We start from the raw sequence: 21,355 nt of genomic DNA, 5'->3' as shown, positions 1-21,355 counted from the left end.
TTTAATTTAGTCTATTTCAGTTACCCTATATGTTTATATACACCCTATGTACATACTCCATATATATATACACACACACACACACACACACACACACACAACATTGCAAAAGACAGGGCAGCAGAATGTAGTGCAGAAGGGAAAACAAACAGTTGGAAAACTTTTAAATAATATAGCATGGAACCACAGCCAGAACATATTCATCCCCTGCTTGTGCTGTGCCAGCAGCTGGAAGGCTGTGGTGTGCTGCAAGCGGGGCTCCTGTCAGACTGAAACCTGCCTGGTGCTGCACACATAGAAATCTGCTGCCACAGCAGAAATGCAGAGCAGCTCCCCGAACAGCAGGGTCACTAAGAAGTTAGTTTATTTACAGGAAAGGATGAGAGAAACAGTATGAGAATTCCAGTTTATAGGAAGAAATGTGGAGAGAGAGATTGATCCTAGTGTGCAGCTGTTCTAAAGCAACTACGTCCTTTCTGTACTATGGAACAAAGTGATACTTTTTGTTTTAAAGCCCTCATAAACAATTTGCTTCCCTGTAAGTAGTAAAAAGCTTAAGTTTATAAATAGCTTGTAAATGTTAGATCCAACCCAGTACTTACAAATGGAGGAAGCTCTGACCTCCAGAATGTAATTCATCAAGGCACACCAGATGACGTTTTCCTATGTGCCTCTTGCTTTGGTTTAAAGTTTCAATGATTTCAAATCACAGAGGCAAACAGAAGAGTGGAAGCTGGTCAAACCCCTTTGTTATCAGCCAAAATATATTAATTTCTGTAGTTCATAACCACTTTCTAGACGTACCTTCCAGGACAGATGGATCATTTGAGGTCTGTAACTGCACAGAAGGAAAACTAATTATGTTATCTGCAATCAAGGAAATGTAGGAGAAATACAAAATTTTCACTTCAGAAATTTCATCTTCCAACTCTTCTTCACACCAATCACTGCCAAATAGTGTTTAACAGTAGGTATATACAGTTTAGATAAAAAAAGGCTTCTATCTGCTTTTATCATCTCCAGGGTTGTACTCAGTAGAACAACGATCCACTGTCCCTCCATAAATCACTTGAGCTTCTCAGAAAGTCTCTAATGAAGGAAAGTACTGCACGAACGAGCATTAATAATTAAAGGCCCAAAACATGCAGTAAGTTTGACTAGTGTATACATCATAATAGCGTGAACATGCTGATCAGCCTATCTTACTGCCCACTCCCTCTGCACTGTAGACAAGTCCCAGACGTGCTTCAGATACAGCCCTGATTCTCCAAACAGAAGCAGCCAAGCTGGGTCTGTTTCCACCACAGCTGTTACTGAACAGCCGTTAACACCTCCAGAACAATTACTTAATCTGTTGTGATCTTGATCGAACGCAATGAACTTTCCCTGAAGCCCATGAGCTGATGAATTGGTTCCACGCAGCCTCCATCACCTCCTGCAGGCAGTCCTGCCACACTTGTCTACTTCTAACTTCTAACCATAAGCATATCAACTTCCTTAACTTTCCCCATTCTAACAGCCCTACATCAGTTGTACCATATGTACCTTATTCCATCTAGAAAAACAATTCTTAGCTGCTGAGGTGATGCTTATTTTCTTATTACTGCAGCCACTGGGTGAATAACCCCATGTGGGTACACCAATTTTTGTAACTGATGTACCGAAATGACAGCTGATTTCTTCGACCCTTAGCACATCAGGGCTTCCCTGCTGGTCATCAGACGGCCCAGGGAACAATGAACACAAAAACGCCAAACTCAGCACAGTGCCCACGTGGCACTGGATACAACCAATGTGAGAGTGTCCTGAGAACCACGTACAGCAGCTGCTGCCCACTAATTCAGCTACACATGCAAACACCTCCGTCATGTCACTATCAAAGACTTTAATAGTGACACACATAATGAGATGTGTATGAAAAAATCCCAGAGCACCACAAAACCCATGGGTACAATTCATTATATTAGGTGCAGGATGACAATCACTACACTCTTCTAGGGAAGCATTCAGACCTTTCCTGGAACCAAAAGGAAGTTCTGGGAAGCAGCAACCACCGTTAGCCAGGAGCTGATGCACGTGGCTCACTGTGCTGCCAAGGTGCCAGCCCTGCCTCACGCAGGAGGCAAACACTCACATCATCCACTACACTGCTGCTGAGCACAGCACGGCCTTTTTAAACAAGCAAACATCAATCTGCGAGGCACGCTGTAAAATGATTTACAAACAGTTTGATCATCCACATCCAAGGCAGTTGTGTAAAGCAAACAGAAGGAAAAGTGCACTAGCTGCCCAGAGCTGCAGTGCTTCCGCTTCTAGGTTACAATGAAAATGAACTACTGACATTCAGTTGAGATTGGTTTTAGTCTCACTGGTAGCATAAGAGCAAAATATTCACAAATATGGATTTGAAACCAAATAAATTTTAAATTAGGGTTAGCCTATGGAGAACTTTGTAGGAGTTCAGCTTGAAACATACCCAACTTTACATCAGACATTTTGGTGATACATCTCCTTTCTAAGTAAAGGCTGACGTGCTTAAGATGATTCCTCCTTACTCCTTTGGGTTTTCCATTATCGTTAAACATGTCTATGTCTAATGTCCATAAAGTTTTAAAAATTAAAACAAAAACACCCGCCTCAATACAGTCCATTTGTAATGACAGGTACTCAATGATGTAAGTCAACAAATGTCGCTCATCTTGGAACTGATTCACATCATGCTCTTACAGTGAATGTAAACCATGTTTCCTCTCAAATCACAAACAGCTTAACCCACAATATCTACTATTTGAGGTAAAAGACAACAATACTTGCACTGCTCACTGAAAACCACTCAACTTTATTATTCCATCTTTTCAAGCACTCCTCTGTTTTCTTTCCTTCTTTGTTCTGAAGTCAAGAAATACCAAAGGGTTTCTAACGCTACATCCCCTCAATACAGCACACTTGAGAAACTACTTTTCATACGGAACTAATTTAAAATCTTAACTACTTTTAAACCTCATTACTACAGCCTTTCACATATTCCTCCTTAGCTGACAGGGAATTTTCATGTATTTCATTCCACAAAAAAGTTTACACTCTTTTCAGCTCCTGGGTTACATCCAGTTTTTGACAGTTCGAATGCCAGCATTTCTACACACTCCTGATGTAGCAGAATATAAAGCTGAAGGCACCCAGATGACACAAGAGAGCTGAAGGCTTTCTTTCTATAGAGAAATGAATGTTATCTGCCCCTTCTTCACCTACCCCTCCCCCCAGTAATTTTAGCTAATAATCACCAACAAAACTCCATTAGAAGAGCACACCCAGCACATCTAGGTCACTCATTTTTTGCAGGGCATTGGAAAACAACATGAAAAAAATGCTGTCTGCCTCCCCTAAATTTTTTAACATTAGAAAATAAGTTTTCCTTCAAATATGTTTATTTTCTTGAAAATAATTTCATGTACTCACACACTACAGTAGTACATAAAAACTATGTCAGTCAATTTCAAAGTAACTATTCAACATGCAGCACATGGAAGCAAAGATTTTTTTTTGTGCACAAGTCTAACACTGCATATTTCATGTACAACATCCCATTAGCTCCAGTACTAAAACTTGTGCTGAAGGCAGAATGTTTCTCCATCTCCAGGGATGGGGCATCCACAGCCTCTCTGAGCAGCCTGTGCCAGCACCTCACCACTCTCATAGTAAAGCACAAAGCCCTCACATCCAGCCTAGAACTTCCCTCCTTCAACCATCCATCTCCCCTTGTCCTGCTGTTATCTACCCTTTCAAAGAGTTGACTCCCCTCCTGTTTATAGGCTCCCTTTAGGTACTGGAAGGCTGCAATGAGGTCACCCCACAGCCTTCTCTTCTCCAGGCTGAACAAGCCCAGCTCCCTAAGCCAGTCTTCATAGGAAAGTGCTCCAGTCCTTCAGTTCCTAAGCAGAACCTTAAAAAATATTAAGAGTTACTCAAAATCGTGCTCCAATTTACATATCAATAGGTAAGAGCAGTGGAAGCTATCAGAGGTGTGATGTGCACATAAAACTTGATTTAACTGCCTGACAATTGATTTTTCACGTTTGTTTTCGTGAGCCCTAAAACTTTAATACCTGAACTGAGACAAAACCAATCCAAAGCTGTTCTAGGCTGAGATTTGAGGAAGTCAAAGATACTTACATCCTTTGCAGGGGAGACAAGGTGGGGACAGGCTGTACCACAAATAAGTGTTACTTATTTTAGTGTTAGCAATGAAGAACTCACAAAGAAAAAATGCTAAATATGTACAGTATCAGTAACAAACAGGACTATGCATTACAGGTGACTTAATACATACAAACTCTTCAAGAGAAGTAAACTTCTACTTTGCAGGCACGTGAAGTTGTGCTTTACAGGATCAATTCAGAAAGACTTCACAGGACAAGGAACTCTGATGCGGGAAGAAGTAAATATTTATTAAGCAAACAAACTGACACTTATGGATGAAAGTCACAGTAAAAGAAAACACATATGTGAAGGTCAGATGATCCACATTCACTGTAGGCACAGAAAATCCAAGATAAATAACTTAAACTTCAAATTTACTAATAGAAATATTTCAAGATCCTAAGTGGACGTAAGTATCTGAAAATAACAGCCATAATATATACTTACACTCCAAGAGTCCTACAGAAACTAGAAGCTTATCTAAGTTTCTGGCGTATGTTGTGCCTGTAAGACAAAACAAACACTGCTCCAGAACTGAAGACCTAAAGGAAAATCAGAAAATGCTTTCCCCACTTTTGTTTTCAAAACAGGTTCTGGAACTTGGAGGAGGGGGAATGTAAGCACTAGGTAAGAAAGGTTTGCCCATCTATCTGCCTACCTGAAAAAGGAGGAGTGGGGGCAGGGTGAAAGGAAAATAGTTTCAAGTCTATGTAGCACATTCCCCTCTTCCCTTCCCATATACATTCTTTTCTAGTCCAGTAGCTTTTAAGAATGAAGCATTATCAAGAGTTGCAGGACTGCCTGATTGGCATGTATTACTCAAGATATCTCTAAGCATAGGCCTAACAATATTATAACACTAAATAAATAACACAGAATCATAGAATGGTTTGGGTTGGAAAGGACCTTTAAGACCATCTAGTTTCAACCCCCTTGCTGTAGGCAGGGACGCCTCCTTCCAGACCAGGCTGCACAAAGGTCCATCCAGCCTGGCCACAAAATTCAGTGCTCAGAGAAGAATTTACTAGGTAACACTAAATATAATGTTAGCTTGTTCATTACTTTTTGAGATGTAAAATGTCCCAGCCAAATGCCTTTTGCTAACAAAGATAAGTGGAATGGCATCCTTCCCATCCAAACTGCAAACAAAAAGGATGCTTTCTCACTAAAACCAATGTCATGGCCTAAAACATATACTGTAAATGAAGAAAAGAGGCATTCAAATTCACAGGGAGCATCCACACATTTGCTAATTAAATGCTTTTAGGATCCTTGAAGGCCAATAGTTTTTGAGTAAGACCAAAGCTAGCTACACAAACACCACATGGACTGATACAAAACTTTCAGCTTACTTTGGCATTGCTGTTGGTGTACCTAATAAAATTAACACTAGAGCTGCCATTGCTGTTTCATAGTTGTTGCTGTACAAATTGATGAGCAATACACAGCCCATGCTCTCAAGGCCTGGAAGGCTACTCAGTGGTCTTAAGGAGAAGGAAACACAAGGCAGCTGCTATGACTCAGAAGTGATTCATGACTATTTAATTCTACCATCCTGGAACTTTGCAAAGACAGGTACAGCAAGCTAAAGTAGTTACACTACTGTAATCACTGTAATTCAAAGCAAAGTCTAAATGATCAATAGGGAAATCGCAAGTCATTTGTGATCCAGCCCTCCATAAGACATGAAAAAATATGTAAGAGACAGGTGGCTTTTCCTATATATTAATAAAGAAAAAAAAAAAAAATTGCTTCTGCTGAAACCAACCTTTGCTTTGCAATAAGCATGGCATCCAGTGCTATGTTTATTGCAGGTTTAATTCCATTTGTGTGTTATCTAAAGAAAAGCTCCAGACTTAACAGACTTGTCTTGCCCAATAAAACTTCTAAAGTGCAGCAAAGAATATTTACTAACTGAAACCACGTATGAAGGCCACAGAATCTGACAGCGTACTCCCACAGTAAAGTCTAAAACACATCACTAGTGCTTCTTTCCTACTGCAGAGTAAGGAAGTACAGCCATCAGACAAGAGAATGAAATCTGGAAGACATACAGCAGTGTAATTGTTGTAGGTCTGTTTATTTTTATTCATTTACTTTTAATAGAAATGCATGCATACCCCAGTAGATAAAAGTGTAGTTTATCTGTATAACAGAGACACAGTGGGAGGGTACTCTAATAACCCAAAGTCAGAGATGTAATCATTTTCTCTTGTAGCAGCATTAGCATATATGATAATATATATGCTATCAATTATGTATGATAATACTCAGAAGTTTCCTAAATCAAAGTGGAGGACATGCCGTGGTACATGTAAGTGAAGAGATAAGACTGTGAGTAGCAAGGCAAGGGGAGAGCATGACGTGGAAAGACAAGATGCAGACTGTTCAGACTCAAAGACAACTAACACAGACTTGATGAAGGAAACCAGCAGACAGGCAGACTATTGAAACATCTTCCCAGCTGCACCTTACACCGATGGCAGAGATGTGAGTTTCAAGAGAGGAGGGAGGAGATACAGATACAGGTTTGTTAAGGCCAAAAAAGAAGATGTAATCTTGGGAGATGCTGTTTGGATAAGGAAGAAGGATAGGAATTAAATCTGACTGCGGATTGAAGGAGAAGGGGAAAAAAGAGGGCAACTCCCTAACTACTGCCCTGGGCGACAGAGGATTACAGTGCTGTCAGCAGCACTGCAGAGAGCAAATGAGTTAAGTTAGAGAGGGATGATAATGAACTCCGAGGCATTCAAAATGTTTATGATAATAAGAAGCACTGCAAGGAAACGCAGGGCTGAATGAAGGCATACAGAGCCACGAAGCTCCACAAAGAAATGTGGTAAGCTAAATCAAGGAGATAAGATGCAACCTTCCCATAAATGCTGCACATGCCAGGATCACAGGAGGACAGAAGATGCCTACAGCAAGCAGCACTGCAGGCCCCTTGTTCCCAAGGAGGGACAAGGCCTTGGCACCCCAGCAACCTTCCACATGTCCTGTCTTCTCCTACTCCCACCAAACTACAGCAGCTCTTAGCTCTTATGCTAAAAGCATAACTGCACTTGGGAAATGTAAATACGAGCTTGGTCTGTATACCATCCCACCTGAGAGATGTGTGATAACTATTCCTGGTACAATTACTGCAGTCACTTAAAAGGAAAGGTTTATTTTATTTTAAATGAAATTATTCATCTAATTACACGCTTTAAACAGTGCTTGAATTTAGGAAAAAAATACAGTCAGATACAAGGCAAAACCTAAGAGGAGCATTATACCCCCTGCTTCTAATGGCTAGTTGAAAAGGCTAAACCTCCTGGGTGACAGCAAGGATTAACGTGAGTTTCAGTATCTTAATAATTAAACAAAACAACAATAACTACGCCTATACAAAAACAAAGAGACAGGGTGTGTGTGCAAAAACCAAATCCAACTTGCAGTCTCCAAGACGTCAGAATACTCGTAACAAACGTCCCTGGAGAAGCAGCCCTCCCCGTGTTTGCTTGGTATCTTAACTTGCCTTTGGTTTCAAAGCCCTGTGCTTGCCAAGAGCTATTCCTTTCAAAACCTCAGGAATTCCATTACTAGTTTTAAGCTAAATTAAAGGAAAATAGAAGCATTCAATGCATGGCAAAAGTATGCACACAGCGTTTGTTGATGCTCATAAATAGACTGAAAAATGTCAACGTCTGAAGGATAACTGCTGCACAGTCAGCTCTGTTTGTGCTGCACAACCATGTAAAAAGCTGCTGTTGTCACCTCAGAAAAGCTCAGCAGAAGAGACGCTGCTATCACAATGGAATACAGTTTGCTCTGGATCATTCACTTTTCACTCAAAGCTTCTATGTAAACCAGAGTTTGTTTTTTCTGCAGAAGACAGTGGGAGTTTCCCATGTAAAGCTGCTGCTTCAACATCTCCGCTTGGGGAAAAGATGGCATCATATGCTAAGGAACAGCAAAACAAGTCAACTCTCTGCCTGCCAAATATCTGACGAATTATGAAACCAACACGTTCTGTCTCAGAAATACGACAAAAGCCTATAAGAATTTTATATTTTCCATCTCATATTGGTGATCTTTCCAATGTTTAGATAACAAACAGTGTTACCACGATCGTTTTTACTGACTGCCTTACAGTAACACTGCGATGTCCCCATCTGTACGTCATGCAAATGTCACGTTAATGCACAAGGTAATATCTCAGTCCAAAGAAAATCTGCCTTAAAGACAACTGTCTGATGTGCGGAGGAAAATCCTGGCAGGTAAGAGCCACTTTGTGGTTGCAGGAATTCAGTGGACCTGTTTGATGACGTTTTGCACCTTCCACCAGAAATACGGGAATTCAGGTACCAGCACGCTGCACAGAGGGTCTATTTTCTCCTTGCGAAGGCAGGAAATTAAAGCAACTTTTCACCACTGAGTCAGCACACAGTAACGGGTCAGTGGTTTACAGCAACCGTCACCACCATAGCGATGACAACAGCAGCATCTCAACGCTGCCAGGACCAAAATCATTAGGAAGAGAAGCCAAGGGAAAGAAGTCTGATCCTCTGACTCTAAGTGCTAACGGAGACCCAGTCTCTTCCATATTCAGAGCACAGAGCAGAACTCCTCTCACTTTTCCAGATATGCCAATTGCCCAGTAATCCTCACAAGCATCTCATGTATAAGATTTCTGAATCAGAACTGTCTGAATGGAAAAGGTGTACAAAAAAAAAGCAGTAAAGCAAGAAATACCCAAGAGTGGCTTTGATGTAAGAACATACCTCTGAGACCTTTGGTGAAATCTCAATAACCTACCAATGCAGAGGTATTTCTACCAACAGCCAGCACTGGATGAGAAGCTTTACAGTATAAGAAAGGAAATGAGGTTCTGCAAGAGGAGGTGGCAGCTCTGCTAACTGTGGTAGATTCTACAAGTTAAAGCAAAGGCAGCCATGGTGGCAACAGCATGTGTAACCACGTTCTGCTTGCAGCAATCAAGAGGAACACATTATGTAACACAGAACTTCTTCACAGTGAGGGTGACGGAGCACTGGAACAGGCTGCCCAGGGAGGTGGTGGAGTCTCCTTCTCTGGAGATATTCAAGACCCGCCTGGACGCCTACCTGTGTGACGTGGTGTAGGGAGCCTGCTTTGGCAGGGGGGTTGGACTTGATGATCTCTAGAGGTCCCTTCCAACCTCTACAATTCTGCGATTCTGTGATTTGTCAACCGAGATCCAGGTGAAAAGTTTGGGGATTATCCTGGGCCACCTGAGTGTGAGCAGCACAGTAAGAACAGCTCACATGGCAAGAACTTCAGTGCACTCCAAATGGATGCGAAAGCGTTTCAGAAGAACAAATAGGACATGAAACTAAAGGATTCAGAAACAAGGGAAGGAAATAGTAATCACAACAACACTTCCGCTAATTAGGAAAGAATACATACAGTCATTCTCAAACATGCAATAATCATGACATTGTGTTGTATAAACATCAGAAGAAAAGCTATTAGTTCTCTTATTAAAGTGATTTCAAGCCTGAGGGAAAGACTGAAATTCTAGAGAATCACATGGCTCCAGGAAAATGGGCTTTAACAAAGAGCCAACTCAATCAGCTGCTGTGATTGCTGCCACCCAGACTGAGACAGTGAAGAGGAATCTGAAGAGAGTGCTTTAATGGAGAATGCTTGACATGCGCACCCACACAAACAGATGCTTACACACTTACATGAGGAACAACTACACACCAGTTTATAATCTGTTCAGGTCTGAAATGAAGGTTTACATATAGCTCTGATTACACAGAAAGGGCAACAACAAAAGAAAGAAAAAAGAAAGAGATGCTTAAGAGTGGATGAGGCAAAGTCTGCTATGTTATACCTGCTCCTGTACCACTTCTGCTCAACTGATAAAACACCTGCCTATGCTGCATGGAATTACACCTCTGGACAGCAGTTTTCAACTGTCTGAAGCCAACAGCATTAAGTCTCAGGTCAGCCTCAGCATTTTCATCCTTTGTTGTTACCGTCATTCAATTTACTCATTATTGCAGAATAGCACGCAGGTTTCTTTGCACATACTGGTAACTATCTTCTTTTCTCAGTCTTTTTTATGTTTAAAAGCTCAATGCACACACACAACAAATTAATTGTCTCAAAAATCCAACAGACGAACAGCAGTTATAAGACTCTTCACTTAAAATCCCTTCAAAGTGCACACTGAAATCATAGTCGCACTGCCACAGATTAAAGGATCTCAGATTTTAAGCATGCTGACAAACCACAACCAAACGATGCATCCAGACCCTCCGTGCTCAACCCAAGCTCAGCCTCACCAAAGTCAGCCAGGATCAAGCACACTCCAGGCTGGCACAACTCATCCCCATTGCCAGAAGCAACCTGTTCCCCTCACACCCCATTGGGTGCACCTCAGCCCAGTGCTGCACAGGCACCGGCCTGTGCCTAGGAGCTTGAGAGCAAAGAGGACCAACTGTATCCTCCTGTGGTGGAGATGGTCCATGACAGCGACACATTCACACGAAGTAGTTGAGTCCCAGCTGAAGTCCCACAGTGCTGGCTACAGGTCAAGGCCCAGGCAGCCCTGCTCTTCCCCTCAAGCACGTGAGTCCCACCACCACTTTCACAAAACACCCCGTCCCTACCTCACAAGGATCCAGCCCAGAGCATCATCAACCAAAAGACACAGAACGAATCATAGAATGGTTTGGGCTGGAAGGGACCGATCCATATCCAACCTCCTGACGTGGGTAGGGTTGCCATCCACTAGATCCAGCTGCCCAGGGCCCCATCCAACTTGGCTTCAAACACCTCAGAGATGGAGAATCCACAACTCCTCTGGGCACCCTACAGAACAAGCCACTTGCTGTCACCAGCCCAGCTCCACAAGCTGGCACTCCCAGCACAAGGGGTAACCAGGGGCAGGCTGAAAGCAGAACATCCAGTCTTAATCCACAGCTGATGCTGCAAAGTGCACCTGTGTACCGCCCTATTTTACATTTCAATTTGCCACAGCAGCTCAGCGTGATGATTCTAATACATTTCTTTTGGAGTTCAAACGTCAGCAGCCTTGTAAACCGCTCTGCTGAGGAATGAATTTCAGACGCCACTCAAAGAACTGTACTGCTCAAACTGTGAGACTCAGGGCTCATAGAAGTAAATACTGCTGACTGCAGGATCAGATCCCCTACTAAGCATGGACATCGCTGCTTTCAAGGTGATCTTCGAGAAGTAAATTATTATAAGTAGTAGTGCACACTGACTGCGAGAAATAACCTTGCAAACCTACAAGCAATTACATTTATTACTGCATTTAAAAGGGAATCGAGAACAATTAACTTTGACTACAGCCAACCACCAGCATTGGAGACAAAACACTATACTGGAAAGTGAGCAAAAAGCTGTTTAACCAAATATAAATACAACCGCTGGGACACTGTTTCAACAAGCATTTTCAAAGCATTCTTGATACGTAGGCAAATAAACCCAGGGCTTCTCAGTCAAGAAATAACGTTCTTAATCACTTTCCATTTGTGATGCAGGGAATATTTTTGGACCTGAACTGGTGACTCACACTGATATCAATGCACATTTGTCTTGAAGCAGGCTCCAACACCGCCCGCAGGATGGCTGTGCTGCTCAGACGCACTTGTAAACTGAGGGAAATAGCCAGGGAGCCTCGCTGGCAGTTCTGCTGATCCAGACAAACAAACAGATCTGAATCTGGATTCACTGGATCTGAATGTTTCTTCATATTGACCCGCTTCTAATGCAGAGATGAATCTTAGGGAAATTAGCTTTTTGTTCTTTTAAATACAAAAGTACCGCAGAGCCAGCAGTATGGACTGAATGAGAGTCATCATACAGAATGATTTATCACTAACACTGTTAAAGCAAGATACAATACGGCTGTGCTTTCTCATTATGCTAAATGTCACTTTGTCACTAGCACTATAAGTAAAATAAAAAGCTAAGAGACAGCACGGTGTCATCTCTTACCAACTGCCCAACATCATCCTAACCTCTTCTCACCATCACCACCCCTCGTGCTTTGATGCTGAGCAGGACACGGAGACCATGAAGCCGAGAAAGCGTCTCTGTCTCACCACGGCTCGGGCAGAGAACCGAGGCAGAGCGGTGCCCAAACCCCTTTCGACCTCCGTGATCCCCCACATCCACATCGCAGAGAGCCGGGAGCAGCGGCCCAGCTTGACAGCTGGCCATGTCCGACCCGTGGCACCGTGCAGGCCGGGCGGGCACGGCCGCTCCCGCATTCCGCTCCTGCCCCCGGCAGCCCCCACCGCCAGCCCGGCCCGGCCGCCTCCGCTTTTGTTCCGACCCCGCTCCCTCCGTCCGTCCCCTCCCGCCCGCGGTTCCCGGCCGCAGTCCCGCCCGCCCGCGTCGCCCCGCCGGCCCCGCACACTCCGGCGGGGAAGGAGCGCGGCCCCGGCCGCGGGGCAGGGGCGAGGGGAGCCGGCCGGGCGCCCCGCGAGGCGAGGCCGGGACGGGGACGGGAGCGACGCCCGCACCCACCTCCGCCATGAGCCCGCGCCGGCCGCCGAGCCCGGGGCCGGGCCGCCTACCACGGGCGAGAGGCGGCCCCGCGTCCGCGGCGGGGAACGGCGGCGCCTCCCGACAGCGGCGGCGACAGGGCCTCGCTCTGGGCCGGACTCAGCCGCACAGCTTCCGGAGCACGGCGGGAACGCCTTCCGGGGCGGCACGGCCCCGCCGAGCCCCGCTCGGGCTCCTCACCGCTCCGTGTGGGTCCCTCAGACGGTGCTGGGTCTCAGGCCGACCGGCGCGGCGGACACGGGGCGAGGCGGCTTCGTAGTCAGCCGTTGAACGTGAATGTCCGTTGTCTCTTTGACAGTTCAGTTCTCCATCTTCTATTGGTTGCTGGTCTTATCTACAGTCATTTTTCATCATCCCAGACTGAGATGACTGTACGTCCATTGAGATGCGCTATAGATGCCATTCTTTTGAAGACTGAACGTCTGCTTGCAGCTGTCTACAAATTATGAGCCAACGTTGCTTTAAGTCACAGAATCACAGAATGACCCGGGTTGGAAGGAACCTCAAGGATCATGAAGTTCCAACACCCTGCCTGGCAGGGCCACCAAACATACACCTTTATTAGATCAGGTTGCCCAGGGCCCCGTCCAACCTGGCCTTGAACACCTCCAAGTTCTTTGATGGCGTTTTCAGTTCTGTTCTACATCACTCGGAACTTCCTTTTAATCAGCTTTGAAAGCAGAGACAACTTCTGTACACTGTAAGATTTATCATGGAATTTGGCCTTAGATTATTGCCCTTGCCTGTAAGCTACTTTAAAAATTAAAGACTATTCAGTTCTGTAATCAAGAGAGCAGCCCAACCGTATGTGAAATGTTATCAGTAGATTTATCTCATTAATAAAGTTTTGCCTTACTCATCTTACATTCTTAACGCCTGGGTCTGACAAAGAAGGAACTCTGAGGGGATGGAATGCCAGATTACATTTCTGGAGTGTCCTTTGGATTCCATCCCATTTCACATCTTCTCTAGTGGGCAGCCCTTTCTGATCAGCATGAGTTGTGTACACTTCAGCATCAATACTGATCAAAGCCTTGGAGATGGATACCAGTTTCCATCCTAAATGTTTCAGCTACACACTGAAACATAACAGGCACCACCTAACTCAGCTGTAGGTGAGGGCTGTTATATAATGGTTCCTTTCAGGGTTTGTGACTCAGCAGCAAAAGCGTGTTCCTGGCTGAAGTGTGGTACAGCATCTCGCTCTCTTTCTCTGTTGTAAGACGCTACCTAGGAGTGGAGTTTTATTCTATCAGTTCCAAAGTCCATTTGACACTAACAAAAACTTATTAAAAACCAAAAAAACAAAAAAACTCTATAGCAAACATTTCAGGAGCTGGAAAACAGATTTATAAAGAGAGAGAGCGGGACTTATTGTGTTAGCTGAACAGAGCAACACTGGTCACATTCTGCCTCTCCTCATGTGTGGCATGCTAAGTAGAATGACCCTTTGTATGTCAAATCAAGAAGTTGTTGTTTTCACAGTCAAACAAAGCCCTTGCATACAGTAATGGCCATGTAGAAGTCTCTTATGGCCCGATCTGCTCTTCTTCAGAAAAAAATCCTATCCCCAGGGAGTTAATACTATTTATTTTTTTCAGAAGAATGAAACTGAGCCAATAATTTAAACCAGTGGCTCACTGCTTCATTAATAATTTCATCATTAGTTACATTGTCAAAATTTCAGTTAAAAATGAAGGAGAGAGAGAGAGAGAGAGAGAAAGAAAAGGAAGGAAGGAAGGAAGGAAGGAAGGAAGGAAGGAAGGAAGGAAGGAAGGAAGGAAGGAAGGAAGGAAGGGAAGGAAGGAAGGAAGGAAGGAAGGAAGGAAGGAAGGAAGGAAGGAAGGAAGGAAGGAAGGAAGGAAGGAAGGAAGGAAGGAAGGAAGGAAGGAAGGAAGGAAGGAAGGAAGGAAGGAAGGAAGGAAGGAAGGAAGGAAGGAAGGAAGGAAGGAAGGAAGGAAGGAAGGAAGGAAGGAAGGAAGGAAGGAAGGAAAGGAAGGAAGGAAAGAAAGAAAAAGAAAGAAAGAAAGAAAGAAAGAAAGAAAGAAAGAAAGAAAGAAAGAAAGAAAGAAAGAAAGAAAGAAAGAAAGAAAGAAAGAAAGAAAGAAAGACATATTGCTTCTGTACAGTTTAATTCACACAATGAAACCCCTCCTGAAATGACTGCTGGAATCTGACAGATCTTCTCTACTTATTCCTGTCACATTTGGGGAGGAGTGGGGTAGGAATTACACAGATCATTGTTGGTATTGCAGTGGGTTTTTCCTCAGATTGGCTTCATCTTGTACAGACGTACCTCTGTGTACCTCTGATATGGTTAGAGGATACATGAGCTCTAAGTAATGTGCTGTGATGGAGATGACACTTGCTGTGTGTATTGATCTATACAATTTCACAGAATCATAGAATCATTACAGTTGGAAAAGACCACTAAGCTCGTGAAATCCCAGCACCACCATGCTGACTAAACCAAGATCCTCAGTGCCACGTTCACTCTTTTCTTGAACACCTCCATGGATGCTGACTCACCGCCTCCCTGGGCAGCCTGGTTCAATGCTCTTTTGGAGAATACCAAACTTGAACCTCCGCTGGCACAACAGGAGACCATTCCCTCTCATCCTATTGCTGTTACATGGAAGAAGAGGCCGCCCCCCACCTTGGCACAACCTCCTTTCAGGTCATAGTGGAGAATGATCTGCTCTCCCTTGAGCCTTCTTCCTCCAGAGCAAACAATCCCAGTGAGTAGCAAAAGCATAATTTTCATCTCAGGTATTTTCTCTGACCTTATTTTAGGCTAAGCTTGATGGCTGAGATTTTATGCGTTTTCCTCCTTCAGATGCTGGATACTTAGTCCCTTGCCCATTTGAACACTGGAAGTCTCAAAGACATTATTACTGCGAGTGAAGCTGCCTCTTGGGCCTCCCAAGTTCTACAAATTCAGCTTGCTTCACAAGTGAACGTTCTGCTTAACTGAATTGAACTGTTTTCATTTCCCCCCAACAAAGGCTGCCACATGCAGCTCCTGTAACTTCTTGCTGGCTGCTTCCCAAGGAGCAGCACCAATGTGCTGACTGCAGAATGTGTGCACGGCTGTTTCCAACTAGTCCACGATAACCAACTGGGATGTAAATCTAATTCAAGCCAAAAAAAAAAAGCTACACTATGTCGCAATAACATTTGAGAACAGATTTTGTCAGATGAAAGCAAGGAAATTCCATGTGAAGACTGCTGCTATGCCCTTCAATCCCCCCATGGTGCTGCAGAGTTTCAGGGCCTCAGAGATGTGCACATTTAACTGTGAAGTTTGTACAAAACAACGTTTGAAGAGCATCAACACAATGTCAGACTTTTAAAAATGAGGCAACTTGTGCAACTGCAAATGGGCTCCTTTGTGAGCACGAAGCAGAGGGAATTAACCACATGTAATAACGCTCAGTTTTTGCAGTTTGGAAACCCTTCCTCAATCATGACATGGAATGGATGCCTCTCACAGGAAAAGGCAGCTGGTTATTTTAAATCTCTGCATGCAGCATGTGCCCTTTGCCTTATTTATTTATTCGTTCAGTGAGTAACTACTTTGGTATTCTTAGGGCATTTGTCATTGTATTAGTTGATATGTCATTAGCATTAGTGGGATTATTTCTGCACTCTGTCTTCCAGTGGAAGAGTTATCGCTGCATGTTACTTACTTGGGAGCATGGGCGAGGTGTGGGGGGCCTTGGTGCTGCATAGCTCAGTGTTGTGGCACTGATCATTAAAAGATCGTCCTTCTTAGTGGAGATGGTGGGTCTCAGTCCATGTTTCCCACATGGAATGTGGTGGAGGCAGCTGGAGGAATGGGATCACATGGGATCCAAACAAGAAGCTGGCTCAACTTCTCCCTGCAAGAGACTGATGACGTTTGTGTGACTTCAGGCACAGCACTTGGATTCAGTGCCAAGGAATCTTGGAATATAGTGCTCTGTTGCATCCCGTGAGCAGGTACGGTGGCTGCTCCTGGAAAACTGGCAGAGGGACAGTGAACATTTGCCTTAGCTGCAAATTTGGGAGTCTGTGAACTCTGGGTTAGGACCACACTGCAAACTCACAGTGAAGATGCTGACAAATGGTCCATTTTACCAACTTCACTGTAAGGGAGGTGTTTCAATGCAGAGTAGACTGGTAAGTACAGCTGCAACGTTTACAGTGTCTTTCTTGATACCCTCAAAAGTAAAACTGAGTAGCAAAGAGCTGCATTGCATAGGGTGGAGTTCACTTCAGCACATTAGGTGTTTATGGGTACTCCTTTATACGAGACATGGATTTGAGGGGTAGGAGAAACCTTCCTTTTCCTATGGTTTGATAATTAGAAAACACAAAACTTAGGCTACCGGGGTTTGGTTTCATCCTCTACCTGTGAAAATATCAGCTCATATTTTCCTTCACCTGCTATAACAACTATACAGTTATTACTGCTTCCTTAAACCTACCCAATGACATTATCCGGTTGTGACTATGCCAGACCCTTAGGAGCAGGATTGGGTTGCTGGGAAGTACATACTGAAGCAGTCACTGAAATGAGAATTCATGGAATGTAAGCACCTCATGGCTGGAAAGCAGCTGGGTGAGTGTTTAAGGATCATTAATGTTCACTTTCAGTATTGGAGACCTTCTTAGTGATGTAGTTTTGTCTCAGGTCAAAGCAGCAGATCAGTGACAGGGAGCTGGGGTGAGGCTCTGGCATATAGCCAGACACGTCAGACTGTGGAAAAATCAACATGGTTTTTTGTAGACAGAAAAAGCTTTGTCATTATGAAGCCCTTTGACAAAATGAACAAACTGATAAACCAGGGTGATAAAGTGACTTCAAAAGAGCTTTTGGCACAGTTCCACGCCAATGCTGCTAAAGAAAGTTAGCAGTCGTGGGTTCAGAAGGAGGGCTGCCTTGTGGATCGGTAACCAGCTGAAGGAGAAGAGTTAACGGGAAGCAGTAAATAGTCATTTTTAACACTGCGGGAAAGGTACGATCAGACTCCCACAAGGATTCGTGCTGGGACCTGCACTGGTTGGCATGTTCAAAATGGTCTTGGAAGGAGAGCGAGTAAGGAAGCAGCACAGTTTGCTGCTGATGCAGAATCCCTTATAGTAGAGGAACATAAAGTTGACAGCGAGGAGCTTTGGAAGGATCCCATCCTGCTGAGCTTGGGTGTGAAACTAGAGGCTGAAATTCAGTCTCAGTAAATGTAAAGAGATGCGTATGAGCAAAGCCAGTCTTAATTATGAGTGCGTAGTTCTACAAGTGATACTATTGCAGAGGAAGGAGTTCTTAGGTGTCTCTGTAGATGGTTCTTTGGAAACTTCATTGCCAGCCCCAAGTAAAGAAAAAAATATCAGGAATTATTTTGAAGGGATGACTGAATGGAGCAGAAAGTGTTGTGATATCCCTGCGGGGATCAGTTGTATGGCTACAGCTAGAAAACAGCATAAACTTGGTTTATGAATACAGCATAGGCAATGGTTTCTGTTTAAGGCATGATTTGAGATTGAAGAAGACCAAGTGGACAGTGCCTAGGTGATTGAGGGAAAGCAACTGAATAATGGAGAGAAGGTAGGGAGCTGTCTCAAACTTTGAGCAAGTAGTAATAGGAAATAACAGACAGCTGGTTTAGAGCAACAAAGAGGCAGTGCCTTTTGCGGATGCTCCAGAATCTGAGTGTGGATCTTGGCTTCCAGAATGTAAAGGCTAAAACTATCATTGCTTTAAAGAAAGGATTAGACTCAAAGGTGCTGTTGGCAGCTGGCAGATGGAACAAGGCAAGGGAAATACTGCTCATGTATGGAGCTGTTTTTATTTTAGTTTTTACTATAAAGGTAGTCAAGTATTGGAAGAAGTTGCCCAGAGTTGTGCAGCTGATACTCTGGCAGATATTCCAAGCTTGGCCGGGCATGGTCCTGAGCAGTCCGTCCTGCTGCCCAGCCCTGCTTTGAGCAGCTGTGTGTACATGACTCCATACCCTATGTTCATGGATAGAAGTAGAGTACTTTTGGCCTAGGTTAACTGATCCATGTAAAGCGTAAGAACACAGTGGGGACAAGGCACTCTGGTGTACCATTAGTTAGACACAGTGATGGCGGAAGGGCATGGTGCTTAGCATAGTGCTGCCATGGCACTTAATGCACTTGTGGGAGCACACATTTTCCACTTCTGGATCAAGAAGGCATGTGAAAAGATGTTCTTCATCTTCATTTCCCTAACTAGGGTCAGTGCTTCTTAGCATCTAGGTTAAGATTTTTGGGTGATAAGATAGCCCTGTGCTCTTTGTGACTGCTTATGTTCAGCAACTGGCATGCATAGCATGAACAAACAACATACACGATGAAAATACTCCAAACTGCCCATCACTGCTTTCCCTTCTAATAAGAACATTACTGTGTAAGATGCAGACCACGCTACAGCTCTGCAGCTGAACTCTGTGTATTCACATGCAACAGTCATGGAAGAAGATGAGGTCTATAGCTTTAAAGAACAAATGCGCCTTAATTTTTATTCAGGCCTGCCTGCAATTAAGCTGAAGGGTTTGCATGTCTGCTAGTCTATATGTGGGTAGAAAGGCAGTGAGGTTAAGATAATAGTCTTAAAATGTATTCTCAGAAAACATTTAAAACCACAGCAGGGTGTGATTGTATGCAAATAAGTATTTTTGCAATAGCAGATTAAGCACCTAATGGAATTTGTATGGAAAGCTGCATGCTTGTACATGATGCAAAGTATGATTAAGCACCGGTGTGTGGAGTTTTTGCCTTTGGTTAAAAAAAAAAAATTAAGGCTCATTTAAATCAATCATTGGCTTTCTCAGTCTTTATGCAGCCTGAGCTCTAAGATATGAATGGTGATTATAAGAGAGAAAATGTTAAAAATAACATATTTTTTTCCCCTTGGGTCTGCATCCTTAGAGCATATGTCCTGCTCTGGCTGCTAGTCCAGAAAAATCATTGCACTTGTGGAAGGTCTCTGCTGTAGGATGGCAACACAGAGGATCTGTAACAGAGAGAAAACCGTCTTACTAGCATAGCTGTTCTGGTGTGCATTTAGTCATCAGCTTACAGTTACAGAGTATCTTACAAAGTGGTTTTTATCTGACCCCCTAGAGCACCTTTTTGATGCTTTTCATATATGGATGGACTAATCATTCCAGATTCTGGGTCTGCTGTATTATTTTTTTCATGCTCAGAGATTGTTAAGATGTCTGAGATGCAGCAAAATCAGATCTAAACATGTTTGTTTCCATCCAGTATTTTTCCTATCTGTGTAGAACAGATATATCCACTTGTTTGAGTTCATCTTGATGTAAATATTGAAGTAACTTGGCCCCACACTGCCGTCGTGCGGTTTGCGTGGGGAAGAAATGCAAGAAATCAAAGCTTCTCCTAAGAAGTCAAATTGTCAGGTTGAAAACCAGCAAAATGTGCTCTCCTTCTGCCTTCCCAAGCAGCTCTGCCTGCTCAGCAATAAATGCGCAGAGGGAATCCGAGCTCACCCTGGCAGGGTTATTCTCCTTTCCTGCCTCTTCATCATAATTTGTTAGTGAAAGCAGTGGTCAGAGAAAGTGCAAGATCAGCAGTTCTGAGCACTGGTGCTCCAGGCTTTGCTCTCCTTCATCCCACATTCTCTGAAAGCGCAACTTGAATTGAGTGGAGAGCTGAGCATTGGGATTGAGAGAGAGACAGAAGAAAGCTGGAGGACTGTGGAGGATCCCACTGGGCCTTCTGCTGAAGGGTCCCACCCTGCTTGAGGGAGAACTCCATTTCTGAAATCACTGCCAGGCTGCTGGTCGGAGCCTGATGTCCTAAGAGAAGAAAAATATCGATGTCATTATTTATCCCCACTGGGTAAGGAGGAGGCTCCTTCAAGAAAGAGAGGACCTCCAAACCAGTGTGAGCAGAAACTGCTTTGTCAAGGCAATGGGCCACCCCATGAGAGCAACTGCTCCAGCCCCAGTAGGATAACACTGGGCATGTTACCTCTGAGGAGGCACACCACAAGAATGGATGAAGTATGGCAAAGCAGAATTATTGGTAATAGGGTGTAAACATTCTTGTGCAGTGTCTTAATTTCAACTACTGTATTATTTTTCAGGTTTAGAACTGCCAAAATTAGCACATGAAGCTGCTATAAGCAAACTACGTAATTGCTTGAAACATGGGAAATAAAAGTAGACTTGGTAATTTAATGGTATTTTAAGTAATAACTATTTTAAAAGAAATAATTATATTTCCCTTCAATTACTCATAACAACATAGATTTTAAGCCAAATCAGGAACGGGATCAAAATGTATACCAGCATCATTCTTGTATATAGAAAAAAATGTGTGCAGGAGAACCTGGAGGATGGAGACCATGGAATTGTTCCGGGGGTAGCCTGGCTCAAGTGGGGCCAGCTAACTGCTATAGGGACATGCTCAGCCCTTCTGTTTGTTCATCCATGCTGCCTCATAGCAGGAGGAGAGCAGGATGACAGAACAGCTTTTGCTTTAACAAGGCATGAAAAAAATGACTTGCTTTTAAATTAAAGAGCCCTAAAGAAATAGAATCATAGAGTTGGAAGGGGCG

The 21,355-nt window shown here is 43.7% G+C and overlaps 1 protein-coding gene across 1 annotated transcript in view; it reads right to left on the bottom strand.

Annotated features, from left to right (window-relative positions):
- The window catches only part of FRS2 (fibroblast growth factor receptor substrate 2), a 42,168-nt gene extending 28,095 nt beyond the window's left edge, over window positions 1-14,073 (bottom strand). Inside the window, exon 1 of the mRNA XM_015856144.3 lies at window positions 12,727-14,073. The gene's annotated coding sequence lies outside the window, so the exon portion shown is untranslated. The remainder of the gene's footprint in view (window positions 1-12,726) is intronic.
- Between the last annotated feature and the right edge of the window lie 7,282 nt (window positions 14,074-21,355).

Source organism: Coturnix japonica, chromosome 1, assembly GCF_054131305.1.
Source record: "Coturnix japonica strain WE chromosome 1, WE-NBRP24, whole genome shotgun sequence".
NCBI lineage: Eukaryota > Metazoa > Chordata > Aves > Galliformes > Phasianidae > Coturnix > Coturnix japonica.
The sequence above is the reverse complement of the archived record's forward strand: the minus strand, read 5'-3'. Positions and strand labels throughout refer to the sequence as shown.